Raw genomic sequence first — 18,751 nt, 5'->3', positions numbered from 1 at the left:
CAGTAGAAGGTATGAACCATTTATTGAATATAGATATAACCATCACTGTTATATCTATCTTTCTCCATAATCTGAAATAACATCTTACTGCTATTTGATTTCCAAAATATTCCCATTTTTTTCTCCTTTCTATTTCTATTGCCATGTTAATGCCCAAGATACTTTCATTTCTTATTTGGCTATCACAATAGCCTTTATTGATCTCTTTCTCTTCAAATACTATATTGTGTATTGGTAACAAAATTGCTTGGTCCAAATACAGATGTGATCATATTGGTCACGCTTATTGACATTTAGAGACTTCTACTATTGGTAGTGAAAGTAAAAATGTTTTAGCATAGCACTCAAGACACCTCAGATTCTGACACTAATCTGTATTTTCAACTTAATCTCAGAGCAAGTTATTTGGCACATGTTCAACATGTTTCCCTTACAATAGATGACTCATTGTTCTTAAAATGCTATGCACTTCAAGACCCAGACGACTTTATTCAAATAAATCCATCTTCCCAAAATATCATTTTCTCTTTAAACATCTGTTAATGTCCTACTCATAAAGAATAGCTCATGCATTAATACATTGCTTCCTTCTTCTGTGTTCTTATTACACTTTATTTAACTCTGTTATGTCCATTGTCATTACTTCTTTTGATGAGATTAAGGTTGGGGCTGGTCAGTCTCAGAGCTGGCCTAATGACTGTGCATCAAAGGATAGTTTTCCTGAAGTTGAAATGAGAATAGGACAACTCCTTTTCAAGAGAGTATATGATCTGGGTCAAGCACGGTGGACCACACCTGTAATCTCAGCACTCTGGGAGGCTGAGACGGGTGGATTACCTAACATCAGGAGTTCGAGATCACCCTGGCCAACATGGTGTAACCCTGCCTCTACTAAAAATACAAAAAAATTAGCGGGCGTGGTGGCAGGCACCTGTAATCCCAGCTGCTTGGCAGGAGAATCGCTTAAACCCAGGAGGCGGAGGTTGCAGTGAGCTGAGATCGCACCATTGAACTCCAGCCTGGGCAACAGGAGCGAAACTCCAACTCAATAAAGAAATAAACAATAGAATATATGATCTGAAGAAAAGGGTGGATAGTATTGTCAACAAAAAGAGTCAAACTCTCTAAAACATTTAAAGAGATTTATTCTGAGCCAAATATGCGTGACCATGGCCCATGACACAGCCCTCAGGAGGTCCTGAGAACATGTTTCCAAGGTGGTCAGGGTGCAGCTTGTTTTAGGAAGGCATAAGACTTCAATCAAATACGTTTAAGAAATACATTGGTTTGGTCCAGAAAGGCAGAATGACTTGAAGTAGGGGGTTTCCAGCTTGTAGGTAGATTTAAAAGTTTTTCTGGTTGACAATTGTTTGAGTTTATCCAAAGACCTGGAATCAATAGAGAGGAATATTTGGGTTAAGATAAAGAATTGTGGAGACCAAAGTTTTATTGTGCAGAGGAAGCTTTTAGCTAGCAGGCTTCAGAGAGAACATGTTGTAAAATATTTTCTTATGGAACTTAAAAGGGTGCCTGACTCTTAGTTGATTCTCTCCTGGATTTGGAAAGAAGAAAAAGGGAAAAGGAGATACTCTACAGAACGTAGATTTTTCCCAAAGAACAAACTTTGCAGGGCTATTTCAAAATAGGAGAAGGAAATATATTTGGGATTAAAATATTTTGATTTATTTTATTTGTTATGTGATGTTATGCCAGAGAAGTATAGTGAGGCATGTCTGACCCCCACTTCCCCTTGTGGCCTGAAACAGTCTCTTGGATTAAATTTTAAAAGATCCCTAGCTGAGGAGGAAGTCCATTTAGATGGTTGGCAGGGTGGGGCTTAGACTTTAATTTTGGTTTACAGTATCAGAGTTCATAGGTTGAGGGTACATATATACAAATAAGAAAAAGCAGAGGTCAGAGGTTAGAGTGTATTTGGAGTAAGAGTAAAGAGTTCTGATAGAGATGGAGACAAATATGATGTGACGGTCTGATACTTATGACAGGAGGGGGTGTCTGAGGGGTGAGCAGGAAGCTGACAATAAGTGATATGACTGGCTTAAAGCATCAGAGGAAAAGTAGATGATTATATACTGAGACATAGTATACACTCTCTCCATTATAAAACAATTTCCCATATATAGTTTATAATCAGAATGGATTACAATTTCCTTTATATGGTTCATAATCAGAGTGAATTAATATCAGTGTAGACATCAATCAGACATCAGGTATAGAAAGTCTGTCAGCCCAAAAAATAATCTTAGAAAACACTTGACTTCCTTAATGTCTACATCTAGTCTACATACCATTGTCTTCATATTGCAGACAATCAAATAATCAATCTTAAGGATCTTCCTTCCAGCAATTCCAACCCACATTGGTTGACCTCTCCTTTTGTAAGAGAAGCCTTTCTTGTATCTCCACAAATATACTGCCTCTCCTCCTAGTCTTCCTTTGTCATATGTATATACTCTCCTGTACGTTTCTTGTTATATTTCGGTTAGCCTAGACTACCTTATACCTGGAGCTTCTCCACCAGTCCTAGAGTCTCCCTCACTGTGGAGACTCTCATATCTGTTACAGATCTCTAGCGTAGACCATTTTTTTAAATTCCCCATTTCTTCTTTGCTCTTTTGATCCACTCTCCAGGTTCTGCACTTATTTTTTTCTGCCTTAATGGAGTCTTAAGCTGCCCGATTTCCTAATGAAAATAATTTATGTGTTCTGTTAAGAAACACTTTATCCTCCCTGATCAGCAGAAAAGCCCTGGAGATACTATGTACTATGTGATAAGGACAGATATTTTTGTTATTCTTATTAGGAAGACAATATAACCATGTCCTTTGTTTAAGACCTTGCATTACCTTAATGTATTTTCTTGCCTTTTAGTTAGTGATAGAATACAAGTGGGATACTTGTTTTCTGCAGTGTAATCACTCTTGGCTAATTGTTGTAACTAACTACGGTTTCCTCTTGGGATTTCTTCATTCACAGAATCTAAGAGCTGTTACTACAAGGTTCCCTTCTCTCATTCTCTTTTGTTATCTTCCTCTAGTAGGCACCATCATTAGGCTATTACAAGCAAATCACTAGCAATTAATACCAAACTGAGATAACCACCAGATTTTTACTCACAAAAACCAGGGGAGAAATCTCCAAGTATTTTACAAATAGATATTCAGTACATGCTAGGAGTAAGCCACACCATCTTGTAACTACATCTCATTGAGCAGACTTGTGTCTTTATCCTTCTGAACTGAGAAAATCTTTCCTTTTTATTCAAAAGAACTGAAATAGCTTCACTTATTTTTACTTATGACTAATTTACAGCATTCATAAAAGCAAAATGAGCATAGTGACTTCAAATACTCGTTCAAAAAAAGAGATGTTATAACCTCTGTTGTTAACAATGTCACAAAATGAAGGGCCTTCACAGAAATACTTAAAATTTCTAAAATGATATCCTACAATATAGTGGAAACATTTCACAATTTAAGAGACATATAAGCTTGAGGTGAAACTCAATTTAAAGAAATTACCAAGTGGATGACTGGGAAAGTTATTTAACATGTCGTGTTTCTTCATAGGGGTGTTCTTAAAGATGAAATAGAGTAATGTAAAGGCAGTTTGTAAAACATAGACATTCCTCCAATGTTAGATTTGTTGTTGTTCAATATGGCAGTGACCTTAAATAGGTGACTTTGTCATTCTAACATGGAAAACACAAATAAATTCAAAAGCTAGCAGAAGGCAAGAAATAACTAAGATCAGAGCAGAACTGAAGGAGATAGAGACACAAAACACCCTTCAAAAAATCAGTGAATCCAGGAGCTGGTTTTTTGAAAAGATTAACAAAATTGATAGACTGCCAGCAAGACCAATAAAGAATAAAAGAGAGAAGAATCAAATAGACACAATAAAAAATGATAAAGGGGCTATCACCACTGACCCAACAGACATACAAATTACCATCAGAGAATACTATAAACACCTCTATGCAAATAAACTAGAAAATCTAGAAGAAAAGGATAAATTCCTGGACACATACACCCTTCCAAGGCTAAATCAGGAAGAAGTTGAATCTCTGAATAGACCAATAACAGGCTCTGAAATTGAGGCAATAATTAATAGCCTACCAACGAAAAGAAGTCCAGATCAGATGGATTCCCAGCCGAATTCTACCAGATGTACAAAGGGGACCTGATACCATTCCTTCTGAAACTATTCCAATCAACAGAAAAAGAGGGAATCCTCCCTAATTCATTTTATGAGGCCAACATCATCCTGATACTGAAGCCTGGCAAAGACACAACAATAAAAGAGAATTTTAGACCAATATCCCTGATGAACATCAATGAGAAAATCCTCAATGAAATACTGGCTAACCGAATTCAGCAGCACATCAAAAAGCTTATTCACCACGATTGAGTCAGCTTCATCTCTGGGAGGCAAGGCTGGTTCAACATACACAAATCAATAAACATAATCCATCACATAAACAAAACCAAGGACAAAAACCACATGATTATCTCAATAGATGCAGAAAAGGCCTTCGACAAAATTCAACAGCCCTTCATGATAAAAATTCTCAATAAACTAGGTATTGATGGAATGTATCTCAAAATAATAAGAGCTATTTATGAAAAACCCACAGCCAATATCATACTGAATGGGCAAAAACTGGAAGTATTCCCTTTGAAAACTGGCACAAGACAGGGATGCCCTCTCTTCACCACTCTTATTCAACATACTATTGAAAGTTCTGGCTAGGGCAATGATGCAAGATAAAGAAATAAAGTATATTCAGTTAGGAAAAGAAGAAGTCAAATTGTCCCTGTTTGCAGATGACAAGATTGTATATTTAGAAAAGCCCATCATCTCAGCCCAAAATCTCCTTAAGCTGATAAGTAAATTCAGCAAAGTCTCAGGATACAAAATCAATGTGCAAAAATCACAAGCATTCCACTAGACCAATAGCAGACAAACCAACAGTCAAGTCATAAGTGAACTCCCATTCACAGTTGCTACAAAGAGGACCTCTTCAAGGAGAACTATTAACCACTGCTCAACGAAATAAAAGAGGACACAAACAAATGGAAGAACATTCCATGCTCATGGATAGGAAGAATCAATATTGTGAAAATGGTCATACTGCCCAAGGTAATTTACAGCTTCAACACCATCCCCAACAAGCTACCAATGACTTTCTTCACAAAATTAGAAAAAACTACTTTAAAGTTCATATGGAATCAAAATAGAGCCCACATAGCCAAGACAATCCTAAGACAAAAGAACAAATCTGGAGGGATCACGCTACCTGACTTCAAACTATACTACAAGGCTACAGTAACCAAAACAGCATGGAACTGGTACCAAAACAGATATATAGACCAATGGAACAGAACAGAGGCCTCTGAAATAACACCACACATTTACAACCATCTGATCTTTTGCAAACCTGACAAAAACAAGCAATGGGGAAAGGATTCCCTATTGAATAAATGGTGTTGCGAAAACTGGCTAGGTATACGCAGAAAACAGAAACTGGACCCCTTCCTTGCACCTTATACAAAAATTAACTCAAGATGGATTAAAGATTTAAATGCAAGACCTAAAACCATAAAAACCCTAGAAGAAAATCTAGGCAATACCATTTAGGACATAGGCATGGGCAAGGACTTCATGACTAACACACCAAAAACAATGGCAATAAAAGACAAAATAGACAAATGAGATCTAATTAAACTAAAGAGCTTCTGCACAGCAAAAGAAACTGCCATCAGAGTGAACAGGCAACCTACAGAATGGGAGAAAATTTTTGCAATCTATCCATCTGATGAAGAGCTAATACCCAGAATCTATAAAGAACTTAAACAAATTTACAAGAAAAAAACAACCCCATCAAAAAGCGGGCAAAGCATATGAACAGACACCTCTCAAAATAAGACATTTATGCAGCCAACAGACACGTGAAAGAATGCTCATCATCACTGGTCATCAGACAAATGCAAATCAAAACCACCATGAGATACCATCTCACACCAGTTGGAATAGTGATCATTAAAAAGTCAGGAAACAACAGATGGTGGAGAGGATGTGGAGAAGTAGGAACACTTTTACACTGTTGGTGGGACTGTAAATTAGTTCAACCATTGTGGAAGACAGTGTGGCAATTCCTCAAGGATCTAGAAGTAGAAATACCATTTGACCCAGTGATCCCATTACTGGGGTTATAGTAAAAGGATTATAAATCATACTACTATAAAGACACATGCAAACGCATGTTTATTGTGGCACTATTCACAATAGTAAAGACTTGGAACCAACCCAAATGTTCATCAATGATAGACTAGATTAAGAAAATGTGGCACATATATACCATGGAATACTATGCAGTCATAAAAAAGGATGAGTTCATGTCCTTTGCAGCGACATGCATGAAGCTGGAAACCATCATTCTCAGCAAACTATCACAAGGACAGAAAACTAAACACTGCATGTTCTCACTCATAGGTGGGAATTAAACAATGAGAACACTTGAACACAGGGCAGGGAACATCACACACTGGGGCCTGTCAGGGAGTGCGGGACTGGAGGAGGAATAGCATTAGGAGACATACCTAATGTAAATGATGAGTTAATGGATGCAGCAAACCAACATGACACATGTATACCTATGTAACAAACCCGCACATTGTGCACATGTACCCTAAAACTTAAAGTATAATAAAAAATAAGTAAATGAAAAATAAAATGAACTTAGAGCAGTATTTTCCAACTGATAATTCACAGTTGCCAGAACTTCATAAAATTGTTACACGGGACTGTTATAAATAACAGGACAGCAAAAACAAAAGTAAAAATTAGGATATTTCATATTAAAAAGAAAAAATAAAATAAGAGAATTTGTTGCCAACAGACCTATTTTACAAGAAATACTGAAAGGAGTCATTAAGCTGAAACAACAGATATCAGATCATAACTTGAATCAATATGAAGAAATAAAGAGCAAAAGTAAAGGAAACTACATAGGTAAATAGAAAACACAGTAAAAAATGTGTTTTTGCTTAAAACCTTTTCTTTTCATATGTAAGTTAAAAGATCATTGCAAAAAGAAATTTTTATAAAACCAAGTTGATAGATTATGATACATAAAGATGTAATTGTTATGACAACAAAGACCACTAAGGAGGGTAGGGAAAACTATATTGAAACAGTTTTGGGAGCCACAGTGGCTCAGGCCAGTTGCCCTGGCACTCAAGGAGGTGAGGCTACACGTTCAAGGCCAACCTGGTCAACACTAATTAAAAAAAAAAAGAAATAGTTTTGTATACTATTGAAGTTATTTTGGAATTAATCTAAACAAGATAGATTGAAGTAAAGACATTAATTGTAATCACTAGAACAACCACTAAGAAAAAAAAAACTCAAAAACGTATATCCATATATATTAAAATAAACAAAGGAAATAAATTAGTACAGTACACCAGAAAATATGTATTTATCACAGAAGAAGGTAGTAATGGATGAACACAAGGAACAGAAAAGACATAAGGCATCTAGATAACAATAGTAAATGGCAGAAATAAATCGCACTTTATCGATAAGTACTTTAAACGTAAAGTGACAAAATACTTTAACTAAGAGGCAGATACCGGCATAACGATTTCTAAAAAAACAAACCGGGGGAAGGGAAAAGATGGCTGACTAGAGGAAACTAGTACACATTGTTTTCACAGAAAGAAAAGGAGGTGGTAAGTAAAAACTATATCTTCAACTAAAACATCCAGGCGAACATACTGAGATTCATCAAGGAGACAAATTGACAACTCAACCCATGGAGAACAGAGAGGAGCAAGACAGGATGACCACACACCCAGGAGTGGCACAGAGCCAGGGAAGACACCCCCTACATGGGGAAATAGTGAGTGAGTGAGAGATGCCAAGGACCCACACTTCTTCCATAGATCTTTGCAACCCTGGGATCAGGAGATCCCCTTGTGAGTCCACTCCACCACGGCCTTCGGACTGACATGCAGAGCTATATAGAGTCTGGGCAGAGCCACTACTCAGGCACACATGGAATCTGGAGAGCCTTGGATCCTGGGCATCCCAGCATTAGTGGCTGCAGCTCCAGCAAAAGGGGTACCTAGGCTCCCATATAGGCCCTGAGGAAAGGGGCTAGATCCAGGAAGCTGAGCAGTGATCGTCTGCATGATTTGATTCCACTGCACCTCTCAGGATAAGACCCACCGGTCTGGGACACCAGCAACCCTCAGTGGGGCACTCAGGACAGTAGCAGATCTGTACCTCCTAGACTGGAGCTTTCAGAGGGTGGGGTGGGCTGCCATCTTTGCTGTTTTGAAGCCCTCACCTTTGCTGCCTTCAGGCTCTGAAGAGTCCCAAGTGACTACTGTCTAGCGTGAACCCGCAGTACAGTGCGGCCGCCCTATGGAAAAGTGGCAGGACTGTTCTCCATGCATGTGCCTGTCCTTACATCTCCTCACTGAGTGCAACCTCCTGACCTGGGTCTCCAGCATATCTACCCTGCCCCCACCTGAATACTGAAGAGGTGGCTCAGCATTTCTCCAAGGAGAAAATCCCACTCAACCCATAACCCTTTTGCCATTGCAGACGCAGTGGTACCACTCTAACTACCATCAGGCTAGGGAAAGAATAAAGGACCTAGTCAACACGCTGGAACCTCCAACACACTGCAGCCACCGCATGAATCGGAGTCCAGTCCATCTTCCCTGGGAAAGCCTAACCCCTACTTTTCACTAGGTTGGGCCCCTGGTTCAGGACCACAGAATAGTTGCCCAACCCATGTTTGAACATACCCACTGGTGGTGGCTCTCAGTTTCCCTGGCGAGAGTCTCTCAAAGGCAAGTGACAACCCCTCTGCCACTGCCACAGAAATGGCTCTGCTCCTGTTTCTCTTGGTCTAAGGAAATAACAAAGAGTCTGGGGGCTTCACCTGAACTTACAGCAGATAACAGCCACCATATAGAGAGGAGCCCACTCTCTCCTCCCTGTGAGCCCTAGATGGCCCAAAACCCCACAAACAGACCCACTAGCTCAGGCTGTCAGCATAGCTGCCCCACCCTCTGGCTGAACAATCTCAGCAGGAGTAGCTCCATGTTTCTTGGAGGTGGAGCTACCAGGGCAACCAAAAGCACCTCTACAGTGGTACTTCCCTTGCTTCCCTTGGACTGTGGAAGGAGTAAAGATACTGAGTGCTTTATCCACACCTCCAGAAAGCTGCAGTTGCCCTAAGGAGAGAAGGCCAATCTGTCTCCTATGGGTCCCACCCACACCCTCTGCTCATAACCAGACACCTTCTCCCCAGCTTGGGCCCACACAGCAGCTGCCGCATCATGAGCCAATAGCACTAATTGATTGCCACTCCACATATCTCTGGGATAGAGCCCCAAGAGAAAAGTGAAAAACTCTTGAACACAACCACTGCTAAGGTCCCTTCCTTTGCTGCCACCAAGGTGGGGAAGAAACATAAAGCCTAAGATCACCCCAGAGCTGCTGCATGCAGCCTGGGAGTGCCAAGTCAAGATCTGCAGCTAGCACTCAAGAGAAAGAGGAGTCCACACTTTCAGAGCCCTGAGAGGGAGCATGGCTTTAAACATGAGGAAATACAGAGGAGCTACATGACTGAGGAAGAGCCTACCTACTGATCATTATGCTTAAGCACCACCTACTAGTTCACATCTCAAACTTCAACAGCAATAATATTTTGCTATCATATCCCCCTGTGAAACCAAAAACAAAAATTCAGCTACAAATACAAGTCTTGCACCAAGCATCAGCCCTCTGAAAACATTCAGAATGTAAGTTTACTGGGTATACTCAATTTATACCAAAGTTAAGCACACAGATACACACACACACACACAGAGAGAGAGAGAGAGAGAGAGAGAGAGAGAGAGAGAGAGAGAGAGAGAGAGAGAGAGAGAGAAGAAAGAACTGAAAGAACCAGTGTAAGAATTCTGGTAACTCAAATGGCCAGAATATATTCTTTCCTCTAAATGAATGTATTCGTTTCCCAGAAATGATTCTTAAATGGACTGAGGTTCCTGAAATGACATACATAGAATTAAGAATATGGACAGAAATGAAGATCATTGAGATTCAGGAGAACATTGAAACAATCCAAAGAAGCTACGGATTATAAGAAAACAATACAGGAACTGATAGACAAAATAGCCCAGGGTAAAAACGAACCAAATTGACTAAAGACAAAATACACATGATTATCTCAATAGATGCAGAAAAGATTTTCAATAAAATTCAACATCCTTCATGTTAAAAACCCTCAAATGACTAGGTCTTGGGGCCCGTGCCGGGGGTGGTGGAGAAGGAACAGACACAAGAGACAAAGACAAACAGAGAACATGGCCGCCGCGCCTAGAGCCTCCGCCTCACTTGATTTATACTCCATAAATCCCACGTCAGCAACAATAACACAATGCAAAACAAACTTTCTGCACCCAGATATAACCTTCTGTTTAGTTCCTTGTCTCTAAGTTCTTTCTTATTTTGTCTGCCTTCTTGGCGCCTACTAGAGTTCATTAAAAGTTCAACTAGAGATACTGTCCTTGACTACTGGAGTTCATTGAAAGTGCAACTAGCTAGAGATACTGTCCTTGAGCCTTATCTATTCTTAGCATATTATTTTCAATGGCCCCTGTAACTAGGCATTGAAGGAACATACTTTAAAATAAAGAGTCTTCTTTTAAAATCCCCAGACAACATCATATGGAAGGGGCAATAGCTGGAAGCATTCTTTTAGAAAACTCACACAGCACAAAGATGCCCTCTCTCGCGACTCCTATTTAACATGGTATGGAATTTCTGGCCAGAGCAATCAGGCAAGAAAAAGAAATAAAAGGCATCCAAATAGGAAAAGAGGAAGTCAAAGTATCTCATTTTGCAACAACAGGATTCTATAACTTGAAACTCCATATTGTCTGACCAAAAGTTCCTTGAGCTGATAAACAACTTCAGCAAAGTTTCAGGATAAGAAATCCATGTACAAAATCAGTACCATTCCTATATACCAACAACCTCCAAACCAAGAGCCAAACAAGGAGGGCAATCCCATTTATACTGCCACAAAAAGAATACCTAGGAATACAGCTACACAGGGAAATGAAAGATCTCTGAAATGAGAATTACAAAATACTCTTCAAAGAAATGGGAGATGACACAAACAAATGGGAAAACATTCCATGCTCATAAATAGGAAGAATCAGTATTGTTAAAATGACCATACTTCCCCCCAAAATTTACAGATTCAATGCTACACTTATCAAAGTACAAATGGCATTCTTCACAGAACTAGAAAAAACTATTTTTAAATTCATTTGGAAACAAAATAGAACCCGAAGAACCAAGGCATCCTAAGCAAAAATAATAAAGCTGGAAGCATCATACTACCTGACTTCAAAATATACTACAAGGCTACAGTAACCAAAACAGTATGGTACCAGTACAAAAACAGACACACAGACCAAAGGAACAGAATCAAAAACCCTGAAATAAAGTTGCACACCTACAACCATCTCATCTTTGACAAAACTGACAAAGACAAGCAATGGAGAAAGGTATTCCCATTCAATAAATGGTGCTGGGATAGCTGGCTAGCCATATGCAGAAGATTGAAACCAGATGCCTCCTTGAACCATATACAAAAATCAACTCAAGATGAGTTAAGAACTTGAATGTAAAACTTAAAACTATAAAAACTCTGGAAGATAACCTAGGAAATACCATCTGGATATAGAAACTGGCAATGATTTCATGACAAAGATGCCAAAAGCAATTGCAACAAAGGTAAATATTTACAAATGAGATCTAATTAAACTTAAGAGCTTCTGCACAGCAAAAGAAACTGTCAGCTGAGTAAACAGACAACTTACAGAAAGGGAAAAAATATTTACAAACTATGCTTCTAACTACATATAGTAGCCAGAATTTATATGGAATATATATAAATTTACAAGCAAAAAACATACAATCCCATTAAAAAGTGGGAAAAATACTTGAACAGACACTTTTTAAAAGAAGACATACAGGAAGCCAACAAGCATGTAAAAAAAAATACTCAACATCACTAATCATTTGAGAAATGCAATAAAACAACAATGAGATACCTGCTCATATGTGTCAGAATGGCTATTATTAAAAAGTAAAAAAAAAAAAAAAAAAGATGCTGGCAAGATTGCAGAGAAAAAGGAATGCTTATACACTCCTGGTGGGAGAGTAAATTAGTTCAACTAGCAAGGAAGGCAATGTGGTGATTCCTCAAAGAACTAAAAACAGAATTACCATTCAACCCAACAATCCCATTAATGGGTATATACCCAAAGGAATATCATCATTCTACCAAAAAGACACATGCATGTATATATTTACTGTAGCATGCTCACAATAGCAGACATGGAATCAACCTAAATGACCATCAGTGGTAGACTAGATAAAGAAAATGTGGTGTATATACACCATGGAATATTATGCATCCATAAAAAGAACAAGATTATGTCCTTTGCAGCAACATGGATGGAGCTGGAAGCCATTATCTTAAGTGAACTAATATAGGAACAGAATCAAATGCTGCCTGTTGTCCTTATAAGTGGGAGCTAAATAACAAGAACACATGGACACATAGAGGGAAATGACAGACACTGGGATCTACTTGAGGATGGAGGGTGGGAGGTGAGAAAGGATCAGAAAAAATATCTACAGGGTACTACTATGCCTCATACCTGCATGATGAGACAGTCTGTATACCAATCCCCCGTGACTTGACTTTACCTATATTAACAAACCTGTACATGTACCCCTGAGCCTAAGATAAAAGTTAAAAGAAAAAAAAATTAAAATCCAACTCTATGTTAACTGTAAGAAATCCCCTTTAGATTCAAAGATACAAATAGTTTTAAAATAATAGGGTGAAAAATAATACCATAATACCATATGTGATAGTTAAATATATATGACAATGTGACTGGGTCATGCAGTACCCAATATATGGTAAAAGATCATTCTGGGTGTTTTTGTGAGGGTGTTTTTTGTGAGCTTAACCTGTAAATCAGTAGAATAAGTTAAGCAGATTGTTATTCCTAATGTAGGTGGGCATCATCCAACTATTAAGTTGAAAGGCTGAAAAAAAAAGGATGTTTATCCTCCACTTAAGAGACAGTTCTTCCTGCTTAATTGCCTTTCAACTGAGAGATATTGTCATCTTGTATTTTGAGCCTGCTGTCTTTCAGACTGGAACTATACCATCAGCTCTCATGGTTCTCAGGTTTTCAGACTTTGACTGGAACTAAACCATTGGTGCCTAGCTTGCTGACTCACCCTGCATATTGTGGAACTTGCCAGTCTCCATAATCACATAAGCTAATCCAAATAACAAAATAAAAATATCTTTTTGAACCCAGATTCATAAAACAAACACTCCTAGATATACAAAAAGGCTTACCTGGACAACAATAGTAGGGGAATTCAAAACCCCACTGATAGCATTAGACTGATCATCAAGGCAAGAAACTAACAAAGAAATGCTGCACTTAAATATGCCACTTGATCAACCTAACAGACATCTATAGAATACTCCTCGTATCAACCACAGAATATTCATTCTTCTCATCTGCACATGGAACATACTCCAAGATCAACCACATACATAACCATAGAGCAAGTCTGAATTTAAAAAAAATCAAAATCATACCAACCATATTCTGGGATTGCAGCAGAATTAAAATAGAAATAAACACCCAGAAAATTTCTCAAAACCACACAAGTACATAGAAATTAAACAACTTGCTTCTGAATTACTTTTGGGTTAACAATAAAATTAAGGTAGAAATAAAAAAATTTTTTGAAATAAGTGAAAATAGAGATATAACATACCAAAATCTAGGGGATGCAGCAAAAGTAGTGTTGACAGGAAAGTTTATAGTACTAAATGCCTAATTAAAAAGTCAAAAAGATCTCAAATTAATAACCTAACATCGCAAATAGAGGAAACGGAAAAACAAGAACAAACTAACCACAAAGCCAGCAGAAGAAAATAAATAACTGAAATCAGAGCAGAATTGAATGAAACTGACACCCAAAAACCCATAAAAAGAATCAATGAAACCCAAAATTTATTATTTGAGAGGATAAACAACATTGATAGACTGCTAGCTACTTGAAGTAAAAAAGAGAGAAGATAAAAATAAGCACAATAAAAAAACAAAATGGTAACATTACAACCAATCACACAGAAATATAAAAGATCCTCAGAGAATATTAGGAACACTTCTATGTGTACAAACTAGAAAATCTAGAGGAAAAGAATAAATTCCTGGAAATACACTATCTCACAAAATTGAATCAGGAAGAAATTGAAACCCTGAATACACCAATATCATGTTCCAAAATGAATCAGTAATATAAAACCTACCAACCAAAAAAAGCCCCGGACCAGATGGATTCACAGCTGAATTCTACCAGAAGTCCAAATAAGAGTTGTTACTGATCCTACTGAAACGATTCAAAAAAAAATTGATGAGAAGGGGCTTCTCCCTAACTCATTCTACAAAGCCAGAAGCACTATGATATCAAAACCTGGCAAAGACTCAAGGGAAAAAGAAAACCACAGGCTAATATCCCTGATGAGCATAGATGTAAAAACTATAAACAATATAATAGCAAACCAAATCCAGTAGCATGTCAAAGAGTTAATTCATCATGATAACATGACTTCATCCCTGGAAGATAAGGTTGGGATGCAAATAAAAAAATGTGATTCACTATGTAAGCAGAATTAAAAACTAAAATTAAAAATTATCATCTCAACCCATGCATAAAAAGCTCTCATTAAAATCCAAAATCCCTCCATGATAAGAACCCTACAGAAACTAGACATTGAAAGAACATACCTCAAAACATTAATAGTAAAAGCCATCTATGACGAATGCACAACCAGCATATTTAATCGGCAAAAGCTGGTAGCATTTCCCTTGAGAACTGGAACAAAACAAGGATGCCCACTCTCACCACTCCTATTTAAGACAGTACTGGAAATCCTTGCCAGAACAATCAGGCAAGATAAAAAAATAAAAGGTATCCAAATAAGAAAAGAAGAAGTCAATCTATCTCTCTTCATTCAAGATATGATTCTATACCTAGAACATCCCCAAAGACTCCACCAAAAGGCTCCTGGAATTGATAAACAACTTCAGTAAAGTTTCAGAATATAAAATCAAGGTACAAAAATAAGTAGTATATCTATACACCACTAACATTCACGCTGAGAGCAAAATCAAGAATACAATCCTATTTACAATAGCCATAAAAATAAAATACCTAGGAATACATCTAATCAAGGAGGTGAAAGATCTTGTATTAGTCAGCGTTCCCTAGAGGGACAGAACTAATAGCGTATATATATATATCTCTCCTAGATTCCTTGCATGTGCAGTTCACATGTGCACTTAAATATACCACTTGATCAGCCTAACAGACATCTATAGAATATTCCTTGTATCAGTCACAGAATATTCATTCTTCTCATCTGCACATGGAATATACTCCAAGATAAACCACATACATAACCATAGAGCAAGTCTCAATTTAAAAAAATCAAAATCATACCAACCATATTCTGGGGTTGCAGCAGAATTAAAATAGAAATCAATACCCAGAAAATTTCTCAAATTATATATGTGTGTGTGTGTGTGTATACATATATATATATATATATATATATATATATATATATATTTTTTTTTTTTTTGTAGAAAATACAAAAATATGGAAAGTAAAAAGAGAAAATAAAAAATTGTGATCTCTTTACCTAGAGGTTTTGGGGGTTTTTTAATTTGTTTTTATAATAAACATTTTAATGAAATTTCTTCTACGTTTACGCAAACACATCCACTCAAACATATGTATATATGTGTATATACATTTTTTTCCATTTAATAGCTTTTTACATCCTACTCCACCCCATCCCCTGTAATCTGTCCTCCAAGGAGTTTTAGGCAGTAAACAAACACCTACATTTGGCCCTTTAAAAAAAAATGCCCACCTACCACTCACCTCCTGCTGTGCAGTACCAGTCCATGACCCAGGGTGTAGGGACCCCCTGTTATACATGACACAAACAAATGGGAAAAAAATATTCCATTACTATGGCCTGGAAGCATCAGTGTCATTAAAATAGCCATACTACCCAAAGCAATCTACCTATTCAATACTGTTCCTGTCAAGCTATGTCATTTATCACAGAACTAGACTGAGGTATTCTAAAATTCATATAGAACCACAAAAGAGCCAAGGCAAGTCTAAGAAAAATAACAAAGCCAGAGGCGTCATATTACCCAACTTCAGACTATACTGTAAAGCTACAATAACAAAAACAGCATGGTACTAGTACTGAAACAGACACATCGACCAATGAAACAAGATAGAGAAACTAGAAATAGAGCCACACATACCAACTGCTCTTCAACAAAATAAAAAAAAAATTAAGCAAAGTGGAAAGGCTCCCTATTCGATAAATAGTGCTGCAATAACTGACCAACGATATGCAGAAGAATGAGACTGGATCCCTTTTTTATCACCATATACAAAAATTAAGATGGATTAAAGACTTAAATATAAGACCTCAAACTATGAAAATCCTAGAAGAAAACCTAGAACATACCATTCTGGAAATTGGTCTTGGAAAACAAATCATGAGTAAGTTGCTCAAACGCAATTGTTCTAAAGCATTTACAACAAAAACAAAAACTGGCTTGTGGGACCTAATTAAACTAAAGAGCTTTTACATAGCAAAAAGTACAGAGTATACAACCTATAGAATGGGAGAAAATATTTGCAAACGATGTATCCAACAAAGGTCTGATACCCAGAATCTATAAGGAACTTAAAGAAATCAACAAGTAATAACAAACCCTATTAAAAACTGAACAAACGACATGGACAGATACTTCTCAAGATTAGACACACAAGTGGCCAACAAACATGAAAAATGCTCAACATCACTCATCATCAGAGAAATGCAAATAAAAACTACAATAAGACACAATCTTTTGTCAGAACGGTTATTATTAAAAAGTAAAAAAGTAACAACTCTTGGTAAGGCTATGGAGAAAAATGAATGCTTTTATACTGGTGAGAATCTAAGTTAGTTCAGCACTGTGGAAAGCAATTTGAAGATTTCTCAAAGAAATACAAATAGAACTACCATTCAACCCAACAATCAAAATAAATAATTCAACCATAAAGATACCTACACTCATATGTTCATCACAACACTATTCACAATAGCAAAGATAGGGAATCAAGCTAGGGGCCCATCGGCAGTGGATTGGAAAATAAAATGTAATATATATACACCATGGAATATTACATAGCCAAAAAAATAAATTGTATCCTTTGCAGCAACATGGATGCAGCTACAGGCCATTATCCCAAGTGAAATAATGCAGGAACAGAAAACCAAATACTGCATGTTTTCTCTTGTAAGTGGGAGCTAAACAATGGGTACTCATGGGCATAAGAAGATTCAACAATAGACAGTAGGCTATATGGGATGGGAGGGTGAAGAGAGGGGGCAATGGGTTGAAAAACTAACTATTAGGTACTATGCTCAGTACCTCGGTGACAGGATCAATCATACTCTGAACTTCAGCATCACACAATGTACCTATGGAATAAACGTGCACATGTACCCCTTGAATCTAAAAGTTGAAATTATGAAAAAAAAATCTATGTATCTACATCTGTATCTGTATCTATCTATCATCTATATTCTACTGATTCTGTTTCTCTAGAGAATCCAAAGAACAACCAAAAAAGACCTGGAATGATTATGTTAATATTAGATTAAAAAAAAAACCTGAAATAATTTAAGGGAAAAATAGAAAATGTTACTAGAAATAGCTGGAGGTTTCACTTTCAATAATTGATAGAACAACTAGGCAGAAGGTGAACACATGGAAGATGTGAACACTACATTTAAACTACATTTAACAGAAATCTATATAACACTCCACCCAGCAATAGTAGATATATTATCCTCAAGTTCCAAAGGATTCTCCAGAATATACCATGTGTTAGGCCATAAAATGAGCCTCAATAAATTTAAAATGATTAAAGTCATACAAAATATATTCTTTAAGCAGAATAAAGTTAAATTAGAATTTAATAATAAGAGAAAAATTGAGGAATTTACAAATGTGTGGAAATTAAATAACACAGCTCTAAATAACCAATTGGTGAAAGAGATTATATGGGAGTCAGATTGACATTAATCTAAATGAAAATACGACAAACCAAAATTTATTTGTTACAGCTAAAACACTGTTTACAGAGAAATCTGCAGCTGTAAATGTCTAATCTAAAGAGGAAAATATATTTGTATCAGTACATAACCATTCACATTAAGAAGCTAAAAAAAGAACATAAAACTAAGCCCAAAGAAAGCAGAAGGAAGAAAATAACAAAAACTATAGAGGAAATAAATAAAATAGAAAGAGAAAAGCAACAGTAAAAATAAGCAAATCCAAAATTTGTTTTTTGAAAAGATTAATAAGATCAACTAACTTTTAGCTAGAATGACTAGAAAGAGAGAACATGGAAATTACCAAAATCCTAAGGGAAAAAGGGGGCATGACAATAAATCTTACAGAAATAAAATTGATCAAAGGGATCAAAGGGAAATATTATGAATAACTGT

At 36.9% G+C, this 18,751-nt stretch overlaps 1 long non-coding RNA gene across 1 annotated transcript in view; it reads right to left on the bottom strand.

Moving 5' to 3' along the window:
* Positions 1 to 1,128: 1,128 nt before the first annotated feature.
* The window catches only part of LOC117085680, a 439,146-nt gene continuing 421,523 nt past the window's right edge, over positions 1,129 to 18,751 (bottom strand). The window contains exon 2 of the long non-coding RNA XR_004438049.1: positions 1,129 to 1,388. This is a non-coding gene — a long non-coding RNA (uncharacterized LOC117085680). The remainder of the gene's footprint in view (positions 1,389 to 18,751) is intronic.

The sequence above is a fragment of the Trachypithecus francoisi genome, unplaced genomic scaffold (assembly GCF_009764315.1).
Source record: "Trachypithecus francoisi isolate TF-2019V2 unplaced genomic scaffold, Tfra_2.0 Lachesis_group1, whole genome shotgun sequence".
Classification (NCBI taxonomy): Eukaryota; Metazoa; Chordata; class Mammalia; order Primates; family Cercopithecidae; genus Trachypithecus; species Trachypithecus francoisi.
This window is presented reverse-complemented; position numbering and strand designations above follow the sequence as displayed.